Source organism: Amblyomma americanum, chromosome 1, assembly GCF_052857255.1.
Source record: "Amblyomma americanum isolate KBUSLIRL-KWMA chromosome 1, ASM5285725v1, whole genome shotgun sequence".
NCBI lineage: Eukaryota > Metazoa > Arthropoda > Arachnida > Ixodida > Ixodidae > Amblyomma > Amblyomma americanum.
In genome coordinates, this window is record NC_135497.1 from 152,601,386 (window position 1) to 152,619,451 (window position 18,066).

General features: G+C 46.6%; 1 long non-coding RNA gene across 1 annotated transcript; it reads right to left on the reverse strand.

Moving 5' to 3' along the window:
• Positions 1 to 3,659: 3,659 nt before the first annotated feature.
• Positions 3,660 to 8,003, reverse strand: LOC144136482 (uncharacterized). The gene is made up of 3 exons (XR_013315624.1): positions 7,906 to 8,003; positions 4,948 to 5,080; positions 3,660 to 4,046 (listed from the first exon to the last, which is right to left on the reverse strand). It is a non-coding gene; the product is annotated as an uncharacterized LOC144136482 (long non-coding RNA).
• Positions 8,004 to 18,066: the final 10,063 nt, after the last annotated feature.

Consider the following 18,066-nt stretch of genomic DNA (forward strand, 5'->3'; position numbering starts at 1 on the left):
CCTATGCTTCTAGCGAACTGCACAGTGGCCATAAACCGTTATTCAATATCGCAGTTTACTATAACCAAGAGCGTTTTCAATAATTTTCCTACTGAAAGCGGCCAGTGATGCCTGATGTTGTAAACTACGCATGAGAATGTTCGGAGCTTCTTACAAAAAAGGGAGAGGGATCTTTATATGAAAGGGCGCTGCCAAAGTATATTCCTCAATATTTTACTTTAGTCGCATAGTTGAGTGGTTAACATTTACAGTGAGAACAATCACACTCTTGCAACAAAAGCTGGTAACTAAGGTCGATCATTTTTGTTGCGGCTTTGAAATAAATAAGATGAGTCTTGGAAGTGTTAACTTTAATCAGGTACTGCGAGAACCAGTCCATAGTCTTCATTGCAGCATCTGGAAGAAATGAAAGCGTGTCAGGGTTGTTCGGCGACCGGGCTACTAGGACAGTATGACACAAGCCTAGAGGCACATCACTTGCAAGGTCATTAAGTTAAGTGGTAAATAACAAGGAAGTAAATATCCAGCCGTGAGGAACGAAAGCTTAGATTGGCACGAAATCACTCGTGGCTCGCCCCCGCAGCTTTTTGCATTCTCTGCTGTAAAACAGAAATTCGCCAAATGCAAAAGAAAACACGGAAGCCAAGCATGGACCGTTTGCAACACACTGCGACACACGCTGTCAAAGGCCTTGCTGCCATCCAGAAGCAATACACAGACAATCTGGTCACATTAAATGGGTGCGTTTAACAATCCAGGAAAGTCCTCTAGTAGCATTTTCGTTCCTTTGCATTGTGCACAACCATACTGACACAGCGACAGAATTGCGTGCTTATTGAAAAAACTTGTCATTTTCAGAAGCAGATGTTTTTCTAATACTTGCCTCAAAGAGGGGAAGACTGAAATGGGGCAATATTGCTCATATCTATTTTGTGCGTCGGTTTTGTAAATCGGAATATTAACACTCGAGCCCACTTATAAGACACCTGACGCTCGCGCAAATTGTCTTCATTGCATCCGAAGTTCGTGGTAAGTGGACTTTTCTTTTTACACGCAGAAATACGCCAACCAGCAATATGTTTTAAGAACGCAGGTAAAACAATCTCGGTTAAAGCGTTCACGGCAACCGGAAACAGGTAGGCCTTCTCGATCGTGGCCAAGTTCATCGCAATCCGGGATTGCTCACACTAAGCTTACAATGGTGTCATCACTTTGCTGTGTTCACGCCAGTGTTCAACAGCGTGTTATGTCGCTTCTTCGCCCTTTCACCATGCTTTACTGAAGCAATTTCCGCTGCACTCGGCCGTCAGTCCCATCCACACGGCCTCTCTGAATCCGAAATCTAGCACCTTGTGCGTAAACTGCTACCGGCATGCGCTGTATGTAGAACCAATGCTATGACGACTTGAGAGCCTGAATGACGTCCATATCCGGAGGCCGAATCGTGCACCTTTCATGCGGTGGTGAAACAACATTGTCACTACAATAAAGAAAGGCATCATGTGATGCGTCGCAAATTTGTAAAGCACGTGCAGGATCTCTAATTTCTCTCCCTTTGTCATGGTTGAAGTCAACAAATCCCTTCACGTGAAAATCGTGTACCGCCCTTTTGAAACTCGTGCTTGTTTGCATGCTCCTCGAATAGCAACAAAAACTGACGCATTATGCTGTCTTTTGAGTTCGGCCTGTAGCGTACGAAAGCGTATCTGCCAGAGTACCACAGACTGCTAGACTTCCCGATGACAAAGGACTGCCGCCGGTCGCAGTCGTTCATCCTAACGCACAAAAGCACGTTAACGCGAATGCTCACCTCTAGCGCAGGTGTTGCCTTTGAAGACATTCGTTTTTGACGGCACCAATTGCTAAAACTGCGCCATTTTCCTGCGTTGTTTCGCCTAACACATTGCCCTTCTAGGTCCCTACATTTTTTCTGAGGATGGCTGTCACGGGGGCTCGAAGGCGCTTTTCAGACTCCGTGCTTACCAGATGCGCGGGTTTGTCCACTGGCGGTGCGAATGCACGGCGACTCTTCGTTCGTTCTACCCTAGTTCCGCCGGCGTGGTTGTTCGTTGTATCTTATACGCTGTCCGATTGCCCTAATGCTTATTTTTAAGGTATCACCGCCGCTGTTCGAAATAGGTGAGCGTTCGTTATAAATGGGCTCGACTTGTAGCTGTTTTCAGTGTTTGACGGAATCATGCCACTTCAGATGATAATTTTACAAAGTGACAAAAAGTATTTCCAATAGGATTCGCAGATCATCAACGCAAATGCCATTTTTTCCATGGATGTATCACTCACTAATGAAGAGTGAGTGTAAGAATTCAGCTATGCTGTTTTTTAGAGTATACATATTGAAGGATGTTGTCGCGTCCTACCCGACACTTGAGGGAGAAAAAAAATTAATTTGCGATTTTTTTTTTCGTCAGCGCTGTAATATAATAGTTTTTTCATCGTTGCCATGCCTTTTGAAACCCCTTGAATTATTCGCCATACTTTTTTCTGATATCACAGCCAGCATTTATAAATTTGTTTCGAAAATGTACCCATTATTATTAGAGCACTGAGCGCGAAATTCGGAGGAAGGGGGTTCATATCCCACCGGCGGCATGCAATTGTTAATCTTCTACACTATAATCAATTATCTTTCAGGCATAAATTAGGCTCAGATTCAATTCCTCTTATATTAGCACCACAAATTTAAAAAAGAAATAAAAACACTTTCTATGCTTTCCTTTGTTTCGGCGACTTTGTTTCCTCCGTATGTAAGTCATAAAGAGGGCCTCATTTTCCTACCCGTGTCTGCACGATGTCTATAAAAGAAGCTTTAGCGGCTCCTTACAGACTCTTCAGCGGCTATTAGGTAAGTCAGGAGAGTTATAAAGGCACTCAGCATTACTAAAGAGATACATGCTCTCAATAAGAGCATAACGAAGCGCCCATCCAGGTTACACTAGACAAAAGAAGATGAGCAGAGCGTTGGCCAGAGGAAAGCACACGTTCTTTCAAAACAAGCCTTAACCACGAATGTCTTCCCAAACTAGCCTGGCTTTTGATCTCCGCTCCTCTTTTCCCATCTCGACTTACTCATTTAGGGGGAAGCTTTTCTTCCTTTAGACTCTGTGCTATAGCCCTACCTCAGTATATATTCAGCTAACCCTTCGGTACAAATAGTAGTGTGATGTTCCCTTGCCTGTTATTGTGCACTACGCGGGGGAGCTAAATTTTGCAAGACTGTTATGTTAGCCATCCGAGAGAAAGAATTTTTGACCATGGCATGAACTCGGGTTTTATTGATAGCATTTGAATTCAAAGGAAATGAAAAACGTTAAGAGCACACTTAAATAGTTAAGAACCTAACCGGAGAAAGTATCGAAGATAAATGGAATTAAACAGAATGTACTTCAGTTTATAAACAAGCGAAATTTCGGAAACAACCGCCTTGATATGCCTGGTGCCGAAACGTGGGAGGCAGGTAGCAGCAGCTCATCAAACCACATACGCCAGTGAATAGGTCAACACGATAGATACATATCAACATATAATTTACTGAACTGAAATGACAAAAGGGTATGAGCAAGGTAAGTTTTCAGGCTTACAAAAACCACACTATATACAGATCCTGGATATAATCTACCAATAATCACAGGAGAGCCGGCATTACTAGTGCTACACTCCTAAGTACGGCCCCAACATATGTGCTGGGGGCTTCACCGGAGACTGGGTGGAATTTGCACATTCCGGTTGCTGACACTGACTCTACCAGTGTCATGCGGCAGTAGGTTTGGCCAGACCGTATTCGATGGCGGGAAGCAGCAACCGATGCCCAAGGCTCGAGCTGATGGGAGCCTATCGACAGCGGTCCTGTTCACACCTCAACGACAGAGGTTGGTCGCGGCCCGGCTTCTTTCGTCGTGGGACATGTTCAGGTAGAAGCCTAACATGCCACGTGACAGACGGGTGATGCTCGCGGGTAGGTCGGAGATAGATGCGTTCGCTGAGCTGCAGATGTTTGCGGCGAGGAAGGCGTTCCCCAGTTGCAAATGCTGCAAAATTAAAGAGGGAAAAAATCTCCATGCCACGATGAAGGTGTTAATTCACGTATGATGCAAAAGTAGAGGTCGTGTACACCTTTGATTCTTTGGTACGTGCTCTTAACATGATTGTTTATTATTTCTTGCAGTTTATGTAGCGAAACATTCTTCTCATTAAAAACTCGACAATTAAGAATTCCGTAGTGAAGCATAATCATTGATGTTTCAATAACCAGCCGTCATAAATAATTGTTCTCGGTGAATGCACCCCAGGATTATGCCACGACGCCGAGTTCAGCGGAGTTTGCTTGTCGAAGCAACAAGCGTTTTCAAAACAAAACATTCCAAGGGATCTGTCTGGTTGGGGAAGGAATTAAATTTAACCAGACAAGAACGCCAACCAAAACCGACATAACGCACGCTTCATAACCTACTCACTTCATCCATCGCGTATGACTGCGGGCGAGTTGTGGCTTACCTTTTTAAGCCCTCGTTAAGTCAGCGTTCCTTTCACGGTGAAATTAAATCGACTATTTGTTCACCAAGGGTTGAGAATTCTACCAGGCCATATGCTTCATTTCTCAACGCCCAGGGCAATTTATATTTGTGTACGACATGCAGTCGCTAAAAGAAGGTGGTAGTTCTCGAGGATATGAAATTATTTTCAGATTTCATTACTCGAGAGATTCGAAAAGCGAATGTTTTGGGCTTTTCGGGGAACCAGTAAGAACAGTAATAATATACTTCACTTTTCTTTGACCTTATATGTTTTTGCCGCCATTTAAGCAAGAAATTGCAGATGCCTCTAGTCGCAGACCTTCTGACATGGGCAGTACTCCACGGGGTATCTGAACGTGATGGCAGTACATTCATAACCGGAGGATGATCTTGCCTCGGTTCTCTTGGCGCGTACCTTCTTCACGTCTCCAACGCGATGACGTCTGACGAGGAGACCCGCCTGGGTAGCAGACTGTGGCTCTAGCGTCATATCAGGTATCCACAAGGATGAACTGGTCCGCTCTGCATTCCACCAAGGCAGGTGGACGCTGGAACGCAAAGAGCATACATCTGGTCCATCGTTGCCCCGTAGGGCAATTATAGGCACCAATGGACATTGTCCGTGCGAAAATTAAACTTTGTGAACTAATATATGACTAGACACACCTTCATTGACAACCAGGTGAACGCCAAGGAGAAGCCGTGCAATGCCGTGACACTCTGTCTCCCGAACTGAATAACCGAAACCTCAAGTAGCGGTGGTGTAACAATTCGAGACCGGTTTCGCAGCCGTGGTTCGGCCCCATGTACTGAGCCGATGCGGCCGTTCAGGAGGGAGGCCGTTGAAACTTCCACGTTGTGAGCAAGCCGTTCAATTCCTGGCATGAGCTTTGAGTAGTGCAGCAGTGCATGGAAATTCGCAGTTCTTAAACAAATGGTAATGGACACTTACGGACAGTTATTCCATGATTAGCGCTCTCCGGACCTGCTAGGAGGGTACGATATTCATGCTAAATATTCCTGATAGTTCATGATAGGCACGTGCGAACACTTGTTATTGGGGTGCCGACTTCTTCTTTTGAAGAACTACCTGCACCATGAAACCGCTCGTTCTTCTAACATCGGAATCTTCAGAAATAGTACCAACTGGACAACACCAACTGGTATGTACGCTCTGGCGCCAGCGCAGAATGCCCCGCGTCCACGTAATTTCTGGAAGCAACAAAGCACGATGCACGTTGTGATGGTGGCTCAAAATGCGGCGTATTACCACAGTGACGGGTACTCTTACCAAGAACGATGGACGTTAGTCAACCATTCCCTCCATGCTTGTCCTCTGATTGGAATTTCGCATTATCTGCACTGTACAGGCGATCGGTCACGCATGCGATTGTGAACGCTCCATTGCATAAGCGAGGCAATCTTGCATCACAAAAAAAAGTCTGAGCATGAATACCATCTGTAACATGAATTTCAGCAATTCCTTCGGCGAAAGCGTTGAATATCATATCGTAGTTTCGCCTCGATTCAATTTTTTTTCCCAGAACCTTCTGGTCGGCTGTCGGACTAAAAGCTCAGAGTGAAAATATTTACCAGGCCCAGGCAGCCGTTACAAGGCTTAACGACACACAATAAAATAATATTCATACACATAAAGAAGCAAATATTTCATACACGTCTGTGGCGAGTAGCACATCATCTTGGAATGTGTGAGATATTGCCGCGCAGCGCGTTCGTGGCCAGCGTTCAAATCGTGGCTTTATGCTCTATTCCATCCTCCGCAAGTTATTGGGCTTGAGCATGTCACTCACGTTCCGCTACTTAACATAAGCGTACTGAATTTCAATTTTCGGTGAAATTGCGTTTTGACCAATTACAGCTGCTAATCGATGTTTTTTTACCTTGCACTCCTTCAAGCGTTACATTCACCAGCTAACAGCATTTAACATACTCTGTCCATTTAAAATTTAAGCCTGACGCTTTCACTATTTTCGTTTATTGTTTGGTGACGAGGTAGTGTCACGCCATTTAGACATACTTCAAGGACGGAAGCTGCTGTAAAAACGACAACGATTAAAACGAGTACAGGACACGTGTTACTTCTCTGCTCGGCTGTTCTTCGCATCGTTTTTAGCCCAATTTTAATCGTTCCAGTATTTCGTGCCAAACTAAGCGGTCGCGGCAACCCAACTGCACGAGCTTTCCTCCGAGATGTTTGCGCACGCTTGCAGAACAATGCCATCGCTCTACCTGCCCTAAATAGACTCAGGCTATGTGAGGCGCCGTAGTGAAGGGCTCCGGAAATTTCTACCACCAGCGGTTATTTAACGTGCACTGACATAGCACAGTGCACCGGCCTCTAGAATTTCGCCTCCATCGAAATTCGACCGCATCGGCTGTGATAGAAACCACGTCTTTTGAGTCAGCAGCCGGGCACTATAACCACTAAGCCACGGCGCCCGGCTGCGCAGAAGGCTAGTCACAAAAAAATGATAAGATTCAAGCTTACTGGTTCAGCGCGTTAACCAGCGTAAGACGATTACCATTAGCGGCCGAGCGGTCGGGAGTGAGAGGCCCGTTTTGACTTTTCGCTGTCGAAAGCCTGGTCGGAGTTTACAGGCCTGTTTCGGCACACCCGGCCTCCTCCTGCTTACAGCCTTCAGTGCGATGGCGTCGCGGGCACGCTTCACAGACTCCCGGGCCCGCTGGCCCAGCCTTGTCGTATTCGCAGTCTGAGGCCTAAATTAGTTTAGAGGAAAGGGTTGGAAAGGCGCCTAACTGGCTCAGTAGGTCACTGGACACCTCAATGGCGGCAGTGTCCACCTAAAAATTTCGGCAGTTTTGCGGCTTTTCTTTTCTCAAAACCAATGGAGGGCTTATAAGTAAGAAAAGGCGCATCATTGGTTCCCCGGGCCCCTGGGCATCTAAATCGCGCCGTGAGGTACGTGACGGTAGTGTCCACGTAACGCGCTACACGACTGCTTTTGTACCCCTCAGATTGCGTCTACTAAACGGCTTGTACAAAGCTAAAACAGCTTTCGCAGTAATAATGTGCTGCAGGAGAGCGCAATATAATTAAAATTTCCTGTTGGGCGAGTTCGCAGTTCATCCTGATGTAGAGGGGTGTACAGCGCAAACAAAGACAAGAAAGACGACACACACTCACTCACACGCGCTATGTGTGTTTGTGTCGCCTCTCTTGCCCTCGTGTTTGTTTGCGCTATAAACCCCTCTACATCAAGGAGAGTACTAGAAAAGAGCGAGGCTAAGCCTAGAGACGCAAGGAGATGATGCCGCGTGGGTACGGCGCTGCCTATCAGTGCTACGAACCAGACGCTCCGATAATAACGTCCATAGTAGTCACGGGACTTACGGCGCCTTCCTGCACAGTCTCTAGATCTCTAGGAGCTGCAGAAGACTCGACAGGCGACCCTCCGCGAAACAGCCCACTTCCAGCCGGTCGTGCAATCAGCAAATGGCGGCCCGTGAACGCGCAGGCCTGGTCTTCGTTTACTTCTGCCACTGGCAGCGTTTTTATTTCGAAGTCGTTTTCCTCCAGTCATTCGAAGAAAACCCCACCCGACAGGAGGTTGGCCAGCCTTTAGTGCAACAGATCTCAGCGACCCGTCAGAGTGCTTTGTAATCCGCCAATATCGTCGCTTAGAAAACTGGACCAATAAATGAACCCGAGACTGAATTTTTTCTTTAAGCGACAGATTAATCGAGGTAATAAGTAAAAAATATTTAAAGAAAACAATAGAATTATTCCACTGTGCACCTTGGTTTCGGTGACTATTGGCTTCCTTCATATGTTTGAAATTACACAGTGCAGGTTTGAATTATGGAAACAAAGCCCTTTCAGTAAGCACACGCGGGAACGGCGAGTGCAAGTTGCTTTATAATCACTCAAATTAGATACCCCATTAACCAACATTGATTATTTGCTTTGAAATTGCCACATTCGAATACAGTAGTGGTGCTGGCAAGGTTCATACCTCAACATACAGTATCTATAATGCGATACAGCGCGAATAAAGACGGGGACGAAGCGAGACAAGACACCACAGCAAGATTGCACTGTTCTAGATAAAAATACCCATCAAAGCACTCGCGAAATCATGGAGGCATTGCACATCTTGACACTAGGAGAGGACTGTGTCAGCTCTCCCTCGATCGCCCTGACGAAACGAGAAGTAGATTATTTGAGCCAGATGTTATCTAGGTGATTTCTTCATTCGGTTTTGATTTTCAGCGATTTTAGAACCTTTTGGCTCTTAGTAGTTTTCAGGTGTGTTTGCCGCCATGTCATGAGCAGCCTCTTATTTGCCCCTTTTGGCCCTGCAATTTTAAAGTCTCTCTCGCACGGTTTTAGATGTTTTATTACCCTTTTTTTGGCTTTCTTTTCCCCTAGCAAATTGTTAGTGCCCTGCTTTTTGCTCCCTAGTTTCACTCCTGGCCTTGTACTGCGGTTTAAGGCCCTTTGGCTCTTGTTTTCAGCGCTGTGGTGTCTTGTCTCGCTTCGTCCCCGTCTTTATTCGCGCTGTATCGCATTATGGAAAAATACCAACTAGCCCGATCTGCCACTCATACAGTATCGTCTGGCCTATGAGATAAAGGAGGAGACAGAGAAGGAAAGGGCCTTCTAGTGCAGCAGCCCTCTGATGGCAGCCTCGGACCGGGTACGGAAAATCGGGGCGGTCTGGCCCAAGAGCTGCGCGGCACGGAGGGTTTCCTCTCAAGATGATGAGGTAGGAGAAGGAATGGGATAGAAGTGGATCTGAAAAAAGCCTGGCGCACTGTCAGTGCAACAGAACTGATAAGTCCAGCGACACCCAAGAATCTTGTCCGCCTGACCTTGTGCCGCCGTCTAGCAGCAGCGATGCCATGTAGTGCCAAAAAAGCATAACACATTGATATTTTCCAATCAGGCCCGACCAACCCTGATTTTGACCATGCCTAACACAATGGCGACCTCCAAATTTTGCCCTGTCCATTTCCGCAATTTGGCCCTGGCCACACCCGAAATTTGACCTTTGCTGATTCGTACCAAAATCAATGTCCTAACTAATGACCATGCCCAACACGACGGTGACCTCCAGATTTGGCCGCGGTCATTTTCAGATATTCACCTTTCCACCCCCGAAATTTGACCTTGGCCGAATTTTATCAAAATGTCATTGCTTTCGCACTAAAATCGGATTAACCAGGTTGAAGCCCTGCAAATTGTTTTCACCAAAATTATATTTAGCCCATGATGCGCGGAAGTAGCTGTCTAAAAACTTTTTTTTTCAAGAGTTGCAAAATATGTTTAAAATTTGCATCTGTAGGCAGCGATCTAATTCGAGTCTCTGGGGTCAGCAGCCAGGACCATAACCACTAAGCCAATGCGGCGGCTCTAGTTCTCTGAAAATCCTATCTTTAAAAATTTGTGCCTTGCTTTCCTGAAGTACCTTCTACTTGAACATATTAGTTAAACCCGATGAAATGAGATTAATAAAGTATTCCCCTTGGTGCGAAGCCTACCACTCCTGGGACAGAGTTTCCGAAAACGCAGAATTAGTGCGTACATACACATTCAACCAGCGTTTCGTCTTACACTGTGCCTCTTGACCCCCGAAGTTTGACACCACTATCCACCCAACGGAATGAATGAAAAAAATAAACGTCACCTCCAGGTGCCCTAAAAGACCAATAAAGCTACAAAGCGATCTAATCGGAGCGATTTCATGGTGTTAGAATTGCCGGTTAGATTGCATGGTGTTAGAATCGTCGCAATCCTAACCTATAGCTTTGAAAACTTGTATCCTTCAGGCAGCAGTAGTACGGTATGACGCCATAAAGTGGCGCATTAATCAATACGCCACGTACACACCGAAGAAATATTTGCTAAACAACATTATCATAGAAATACATGTGGTATTGGCAACAAAAGATATCAAGGAATGAAGTTCGTACAATACAGGAAGATTAAACACGAATATTTCAAATGGGAACAGGCGCCCTTGCCGGTGCACTTGAAAGCCCAACGGTCGGGTTTGTCCTGTACAGGTCGTTGGTGACGGCGTGGCGTTTTGCTCCCACCATATTCCCGACCGCCAAATTGTTGCAGCCCGCTGCAACCAGGCGCCTACCCAGCGACAAGACTGCGCAGAGCCCCTCGCCGAAGACTGGGTGTGAGTAATGGATGCCCATTGAGCCAGCTGATGGGAGCCTGTCGACTGGACTGAGTTCAAACTTCGGCCTCTGAGGCCTGTCACTGGCGCAAAACGGGTAGCGGACCAGCCTCCTTCGTCGCAGAACATGTCCAGGTAGAATCAGAACTTGCCAAGCGACACTCGGGTCTTCCTTGCGTGTAGGTTGGAGACAGGTGTCATCGCCAAGCTGGGGATGTTAGCATCTAAGAAAGCCCCACCCAGGTGGAGATACTGTCAAATGAAAGAGAGGAAAAAATTGGAACTTCGCGACGAAGGCGTTAATTAACGTATTAAGAAAAAATACAGCTCGTGTACAGTTTTCTTTGTCATGTGCTCTTACGTGTATTGTACGCATGAATTGTTTCTTGCAGCCTAAGTGTTAAAGGTTTCTCATTAAAGACTCAATAATCAGGAACTGTGTTGCAACATATTCCTTATCGTTTCAGTAACAAGCGGTCATGTATAATTGCTCTTAAATATCCAGCCATATTCGCTTGTCAAAGTTACTGCACTCTAAGAAAAAGGGTCTAAAGGGGGCGAGATATTGGTCCTTTTGGAGACAAACTGATTTGCCACAACGATTTGTCCTTTTGAGAACTAACTGCGAAGGGTGTAACTGCTGGTCCCTTAGAGACTAACTGGAAAAGGTCAAACTGTTCGTTCCCTATGGAAGGGAGTGCAACATTAAGTGCCCGGAAGCAGCCGTTTAGAGGTAAAAATGCAAACAAGTAGAATTTACTCCGAAATTTAAAGCGGGATTGTTTTTGACATCACTTAATACACATAATAGCAATAAAGGACAAAGAAAGAAACAGCTGAAAACAGCATGATTCTAACCCACGACGTTTCGATTGGGAACCTAGCGAAGATATGGCTACGCCAACACAGCAGAAGGCGTGGAGTACAAAATAAAAGGCTTATTTAAAAAGTGCATATATGGCTAGGATCTACCGCTTACATTTTTTTTTCAAATGTATTGCTGTTTAAGGAAAGCATGGTAATTTTACAGTACTATGCTTTAACAACAAGCTGCAGTAACTCTTAATGAATACGCACAGCGGCCTGAATAGAGTTTTTGGCCAAAACAGAGATGCCCAGCTGTGTATACCTTACGCCTGGTACTTCATAACCACAACTGCTTTTTTCTCTTTCTTTGCATATATGGTGCTCTTCTTTCTAACAACTGACTGCTACATATTCCAGCCTGTTGAAAACAATTCTAGAAGGCCATGGTTCCCTTCGTTGTTACTGGCGGAAAGTCGGGACAGGGAATTGACTGCCTTCCAATCACTGTTTTGCGAAGTGTCGCCGATACCCACACAGCATCTCATTAGCACGTAAACAAAGGCAACGATATGAAACTACGCATACTATCTTAACCCTAACACTTACAACTCGCATTCGACACGTATTGAAGTTCGTAGTACAGATTTATGCTGTTGCTCAGCTGCCGGCCGCTTCGGTTCCACGAAGCGTTTTTCCGAAGCAAAAGAGTCTACCCGCGTCGTCACGGACAGCGGCAGTGTTCTGACTGGCCTTATATCACATCCTGCGCTTCAAAAATCGAGTACTACTGCAGTCGACGTCTTCTCACTCGATTTTCGCGTCCTGCTGTTCTGTGGTACCCCCCACCCCCCCAACCGGTTAGTTTCTCTCCGGTTAGTCCGTTGAGTTTGCGAACGGCGCCGTGCATTTTTGGCAAGAGGTGTGCCTGGTGCATGTTTGGGACTGACGAGAGTATTGAGGACTTAAATTGTCTTTGCTCTCCCCTAGGGCCGATTTTTTTTCTTACACAGTAAGGGGTGTAAATTCTGCCGAGTCTTATGCTTCGTTTTGTATTGAGGACGGCAATTTCTAATATCTGAAGCATAATCGACAGCAGAGTGCGCTTTACATATTTCTAACAACTGACAGCTGCACATTCCAGCCTGTGATGAAAAGTCGCACTTCTCGAGGCTATTAAAATTATTTTCACATTTCATCGCGTCATTAATTCTTTCGAAAGCCGCATTGTTTAGGGTCATCGGGGAACCAGTGACAGCTAATTCTAATATGATCCGCTTTTCTTTTACCCTACATGAATCTGCCAGCAGCTGGGCGCAAAATTGCTGATGGCTCCGCTCACAGTCCTTGACAGATGGGCAGTGCTCCACTGTGTATCTGAAGGCGGTGGCATTGCCTTCAGCTGTGGGTCTCCTGATGCACAGCTTCATCATGTCTCCAACCCGATGGCGTCCGACGAGGAGTTCCGGCTGGGTAGCAGACTCTGGCTCTGGCGTCATGTCAGGTGTCAGCCAGGATGGAATGGCCCGCTCTGTCGCCACCGTGGAAGGAGGGCACTGCAACGTGTAGCATAAAAAGGGGTCATGGTCGGTTCGTAAGGTATTTAGAGTGCCAATTGCGATTTTCAGTCCCTATATAAACATTTGCGAACTGCTATGACGAGCCACACTTAAATGGACACCCAGAAGAACGCGAAGGAGAAGCCAATGCCGTGATACTGCGCTGCACGAACCGAATCACCGAAAGCTCATATAACGCCTGTGACAAATGGAGACCTCTATCATGGTCCCGGTTCAGCCCCGTGTACAGAGCCGCTGTACCCGCTGAGGGCGGCCTTTGAAACTTCCAGTATCTGCCCAAGCCGACCATTTAATGGCAAGTGCTTTGAGTTGTGCCACATTGCATGGAAATTCGCAGATGTTCACTCAAGCACGTCTATACCATTATTAGCGCTCGTCGGTCCAGACAGGCAGGTACGAACGCTCACTATTCATTGTTTGGTCTACTGTGGTATCGATGCTTTTTTCCTAAGAGAACCTAGCTGCACCATGAAGCCACATGTTTATATAACATTGGAGTCTTCAGAGATAACGGACAACTCCAACTGGTAAGTGCATGCTGGCGCTAGCGCGGAATGTCCAGTGTCACGAAATTTCTGGAAGCACCACTACGCAGTCAAGTTACTTGTAACGTGCATGGGTTAAACTATTACCGCTGTCGCTATAATAGTGGGCTATAGAAGCGTACAAGGGACGCAGCTAAGCCTAGAGACACAAGCAGATGATGCACCGTGCGTACGGCCCCGCAACTCAGTGCTACGAACCTGACGCCCTGATAATAACGTCCATTGTAGTCACGGCACTTACCACGCATTGCTGCACAGGATCTCAAGTCTAGGCGATGCATAATGCACGACAGGCGACCCTCCGCAAAACAGCCAACTTCCACGTCGTTGTTCAAACAGAAAATGGCGGCCGGAGAACACGCAGGCCTTTTCTTGATTTACCTCTTCTTCAACTCCGGGGAGCAATTGATCTCGGCGACCCGTGATAGAGTTTTCCACTCCCTAAATCAGACACTGTCGTTTACAAAACGCGACCACTAAATAAAGTCGAGACTTGGGCGAGAACTTGCAAGCTCCGGGACAAAAGTGTGAAAATGCAGACGCCGTCAAAGAAATCAGCACAAACAGAGCGCTTCCGCTTCCCTAAGTGCGAGAGCCTTATTCACAGTTTGTTGGCGTACGGCTTGTTTAGTGCTTCTTTATTTCTTAGTCGGCGTCTGCCCCCTCTGTTTTTTCCTGTGGGGGCATTCCTAAACTTCTTATAGTTGCAGTGCCAGTTGAGCATGAATAAATACCGAATTTTTCAGCCAGCACATCCATATATTTAAAATACAAGGTTTTTAATAATAATAATAATAATAATAATAATAATAATAATAATAATAATAATAATAATAATAATAATAATAATAGTATTAATAATATTACTGTATTTACCTAAATAAAGGAAATATACAAACATCTGGAGAGGGAGTGAGAGAGAGAGAGAGAAAACGTTTCATGGATAGAATGGTTGGGTGGGCCCTCATTTCAGGAGCCCATTGGCTTTTGCCGCCGCTTTCGCCCGGAAAGCCGGTTCTCCGAATGTGAGCTGTGGACAGCGCCGCCTCCCAGTTCTCAGTTGTTGGGTTATTGAATCTTGGTATAGCTGGGTTTTTCTGGCATGTCCATATATACTATATGGTATAAGTCAGCCACTTGACCGCAGGAGGCGAAGTGTGGATCATACGAATTTGGAAAGATATAGCTGAATTTAACAGGATTTTTATAAGTATCCGACTGCAATTTCCTTAAAATGACCCCTTGCTTCCTATTTAGATTTTTGTGCGGTTTGGTGTATACTTTTATCGTTATCTTTAATTCCCTGTAGCTTAATAGTGGTTCAGAATAATTATGTCCGTGCGAACGTTCGGGCACTCAGGGTAAAAGCGCGTGGGTAGCGGCGTGAGCGCCTTCGTTTCCAACATCCCTATAGTGTCCTGGAGTCCATATGACTGTGGATTTAAAGTATATATCTTCTTGAATTCTGAGTATTCTGTTTGCGCGTTTGCCAATCCTTCCTCTTGTATAATCACGACATGCCGTCTGGGTGTCCGTAATAACACACCAGACCTTCATTAAACCCATCGCCAAAGCTATCGCGAATTTCTCAGCTTCGGCGATTCTCTGGCACCGAATTGATGCCCCATTAACTAATTTGCCTTGCACATCCGTGCATGCTATCATTGATATCCTGTTGACCAATCCTACCTCGTCCGCGTAAATTGCCTCTTATATCGCTCCCCGTGTTCTACTGATGACGTTCGCCCTAGCCTTGCTTCTTTTCGTATGATATTCGGCGTGCATATTTCTCGGACAGGGCTGCACCTCGACCTTTCTTCTAAGCTGATCTCCCAAGTCCGCTCTGTCCTCCATAGACCAAGTGCATGGCAGCCATAGGCTATCGAGTACGTCCCTTTCTGTATACTGCTTCATACAGCCGCATCCTCTGCAATATGGAATGACATTCAGTAACTTTATCTAGGGTATCGTGAATGCCCATGTGTAGTAATCTTTCTGTTCCTTCGTTGACGGGGATACCAAGTGCTCTTATTTACACTTTGCGTATTATGACTCCCAGCTTGTCCTCATCACTTTTCTTCCATTTCAGATAAGGTGCTGTATCAGCTATCCTGCTCACGATAAAAGCCTGTATTAACTTTATGGCTTCTTTTTCCTTAAGTCCATGCATGTAGTTTGATACCCTACTTATCATTTACGCCACTTGCTCAGTTCTTGCCTGCAATCGCCTAATCCCTTCCGCGTTGTTGCCCTTGGCGTCTATTAACAGACCTAAGATTGTTCTCTGTATGTCCCTAATTTTTTGCTAGCTTCTAGATTTTAGTGCCTAAAATTATTCGAATAAAAATTCGACACCCGTCGATTTTCGGCGAGAACTGACATTTTGAAACAGTCAGCAAGACATGGAGGAATGGCTCAGTTCCCGCATTAATGTATTTCTTTTTCCGTTCACATTTTCTGCTTCCGTAAATTCTGGTCAAACAGTGTATTGAATAAAAATGCAGCTGGTCCGGCGATATCTTGATGCGGTTAATTCAGTGATGAACTGTCAGATGCATCTAGGCTTGAGATCATCCTTGGCTGCTCTTGAATCTTTGCGTTAGACAAGAAATGCGTATATTGATAGTACATGGCAAGTATATCCTCTCGCTTTCTCCTCTCTTTCTCCTGATTCTTCTACTCCTTCGCCTCCTCGTTAAGCGAGGGCTTACACTGATATCCCGTATGATGTTGCTTCCGGTTCTAACTGGAAAGAACAGAACGCCAGCAGTGGAGGAATGATGGGTCACTCTCGGACGGGGCGTTAAGGGAAGGTCACATTTGAACGATGTATGTCCCATACTTATTCCATTAGAAAAATTGGGATCAGCATAGATTTCCTATGTAAAATTTTTCCCATGGGGCGGTTCCCCTGCCCTCCGGTAAATTTATCCCGAAATTGAGTGCTTTAGTAGGTGACGCTAGGACAATATCTGTAACCCGCGAGAGAAACACACTTTTAAAAGCATTCCCTGTAGAATTCTAATTTATATCGATAACAGACATAGAAGTACGATATGTAGTTTATAGACCGTAAAAAAATACAATTCATGGCACGAAACCGGGGAATAAAATAACCGGAAATTAACAAAACGCCGTGCCCAAGAACTCGTCAGAAGGGGGTCTTTGTCATTAAAAAGTTGGTTTCCTATGTGACGTTCAGCTTCAAGTATGTGGCCAGAAATGTGATGTGGCTGGGCGGTGAGGCCACCGTCGCACGTTGGTACACTTAGTTCAATTAGAAGCGCTTGCCTCATCTTCGTTGTCGTCGCGTGTCAACTCGATTCAAGCGCTAGTTCGCGCTCACGGCAACGAAGATGAGGCAAGCACTGGCACTCAATATACTTTTCTTGCGCGATGTTCGACAGCTACCCTTCACAACTGTGATGCAGTAGTGGGCGTGAACTCCTCCGGCCTTGCGTGCTATTCCGGCGCACATAGTATGGGCGTCCTTCTTCCCCAAAGCGATGAAGGCCAGATCGTGGTGGGGCAGAAGACGCAGCAGCTGTTGGGAGCACCGCAAGTGGAGAGGTCGGGGACCATAATGCACGAGAACCACGGACAGCTCGGCGACGGCTCTCACTTGTCCGATGACGTAGAGGCCGGACGGAGGACGAACAAGCAGCTCCATTAGCACCGGGGTCTGTCGCAAAACGCAGGAGTCGAGGGGTAGCATAGCAGACAACCAGGAGAACGACATCTTCCTCGAGGTGACAGTGCGAGCCTTGCGGGCTTGGACAACTCCCACGCTGTGCCCGGCGTCGACTGCGGCCACAAGGCCTTCCCCTTGGTCGTGCTGGCCAGAATGCTCTTCTCTCTCATCCGTCGCAGGCACCTTGCACTCGTGGAACATTGCGACAAGCAGGGGCTCTGCGAAATCTCGGTGGCGGTTGATTTGATCGCAGTGCAGTACATTATCTGGTGCGGAGGCTAGGCAAGACACGCCGGCCACCATCGCCAGGTTTGCTCGCGGAAAGCGGCTCCGCAGCGGCCGTGGCACTCGATGCACGAACCTGCGGAAGGGGTGCGGCGTGATCGTAGCAGAGCCCACAGCGGCAGCTTCCAGCAGAGCACAGCCGCTGAGCGCTCGGGTGCCTCCGTGGGCTCGTGCGTCGCCCCGTGCACCTGGTGGAAGGGCTCCGAAGCTCTGCCAGGCATGGAAGTCGCCGTTCGGGAAGTCCGCCGGCGGCGCCAGTGTTGGATCAGCAGAGCCCTGGAACATCATCGCGCTGCCCTCTGCACCAAGGAAGGGGTGACTTCCGTAGATTTTTTCGAACAGCACAGCAGCAGAAACGCGTTTTTTGGGACTCGAGATTGATTCGCGGCCACCGCGGTACTTTCGTCGCGTAATAGTGCCGAACGCTATCTGCTGACGCGTCGTCCGCGTGATGCG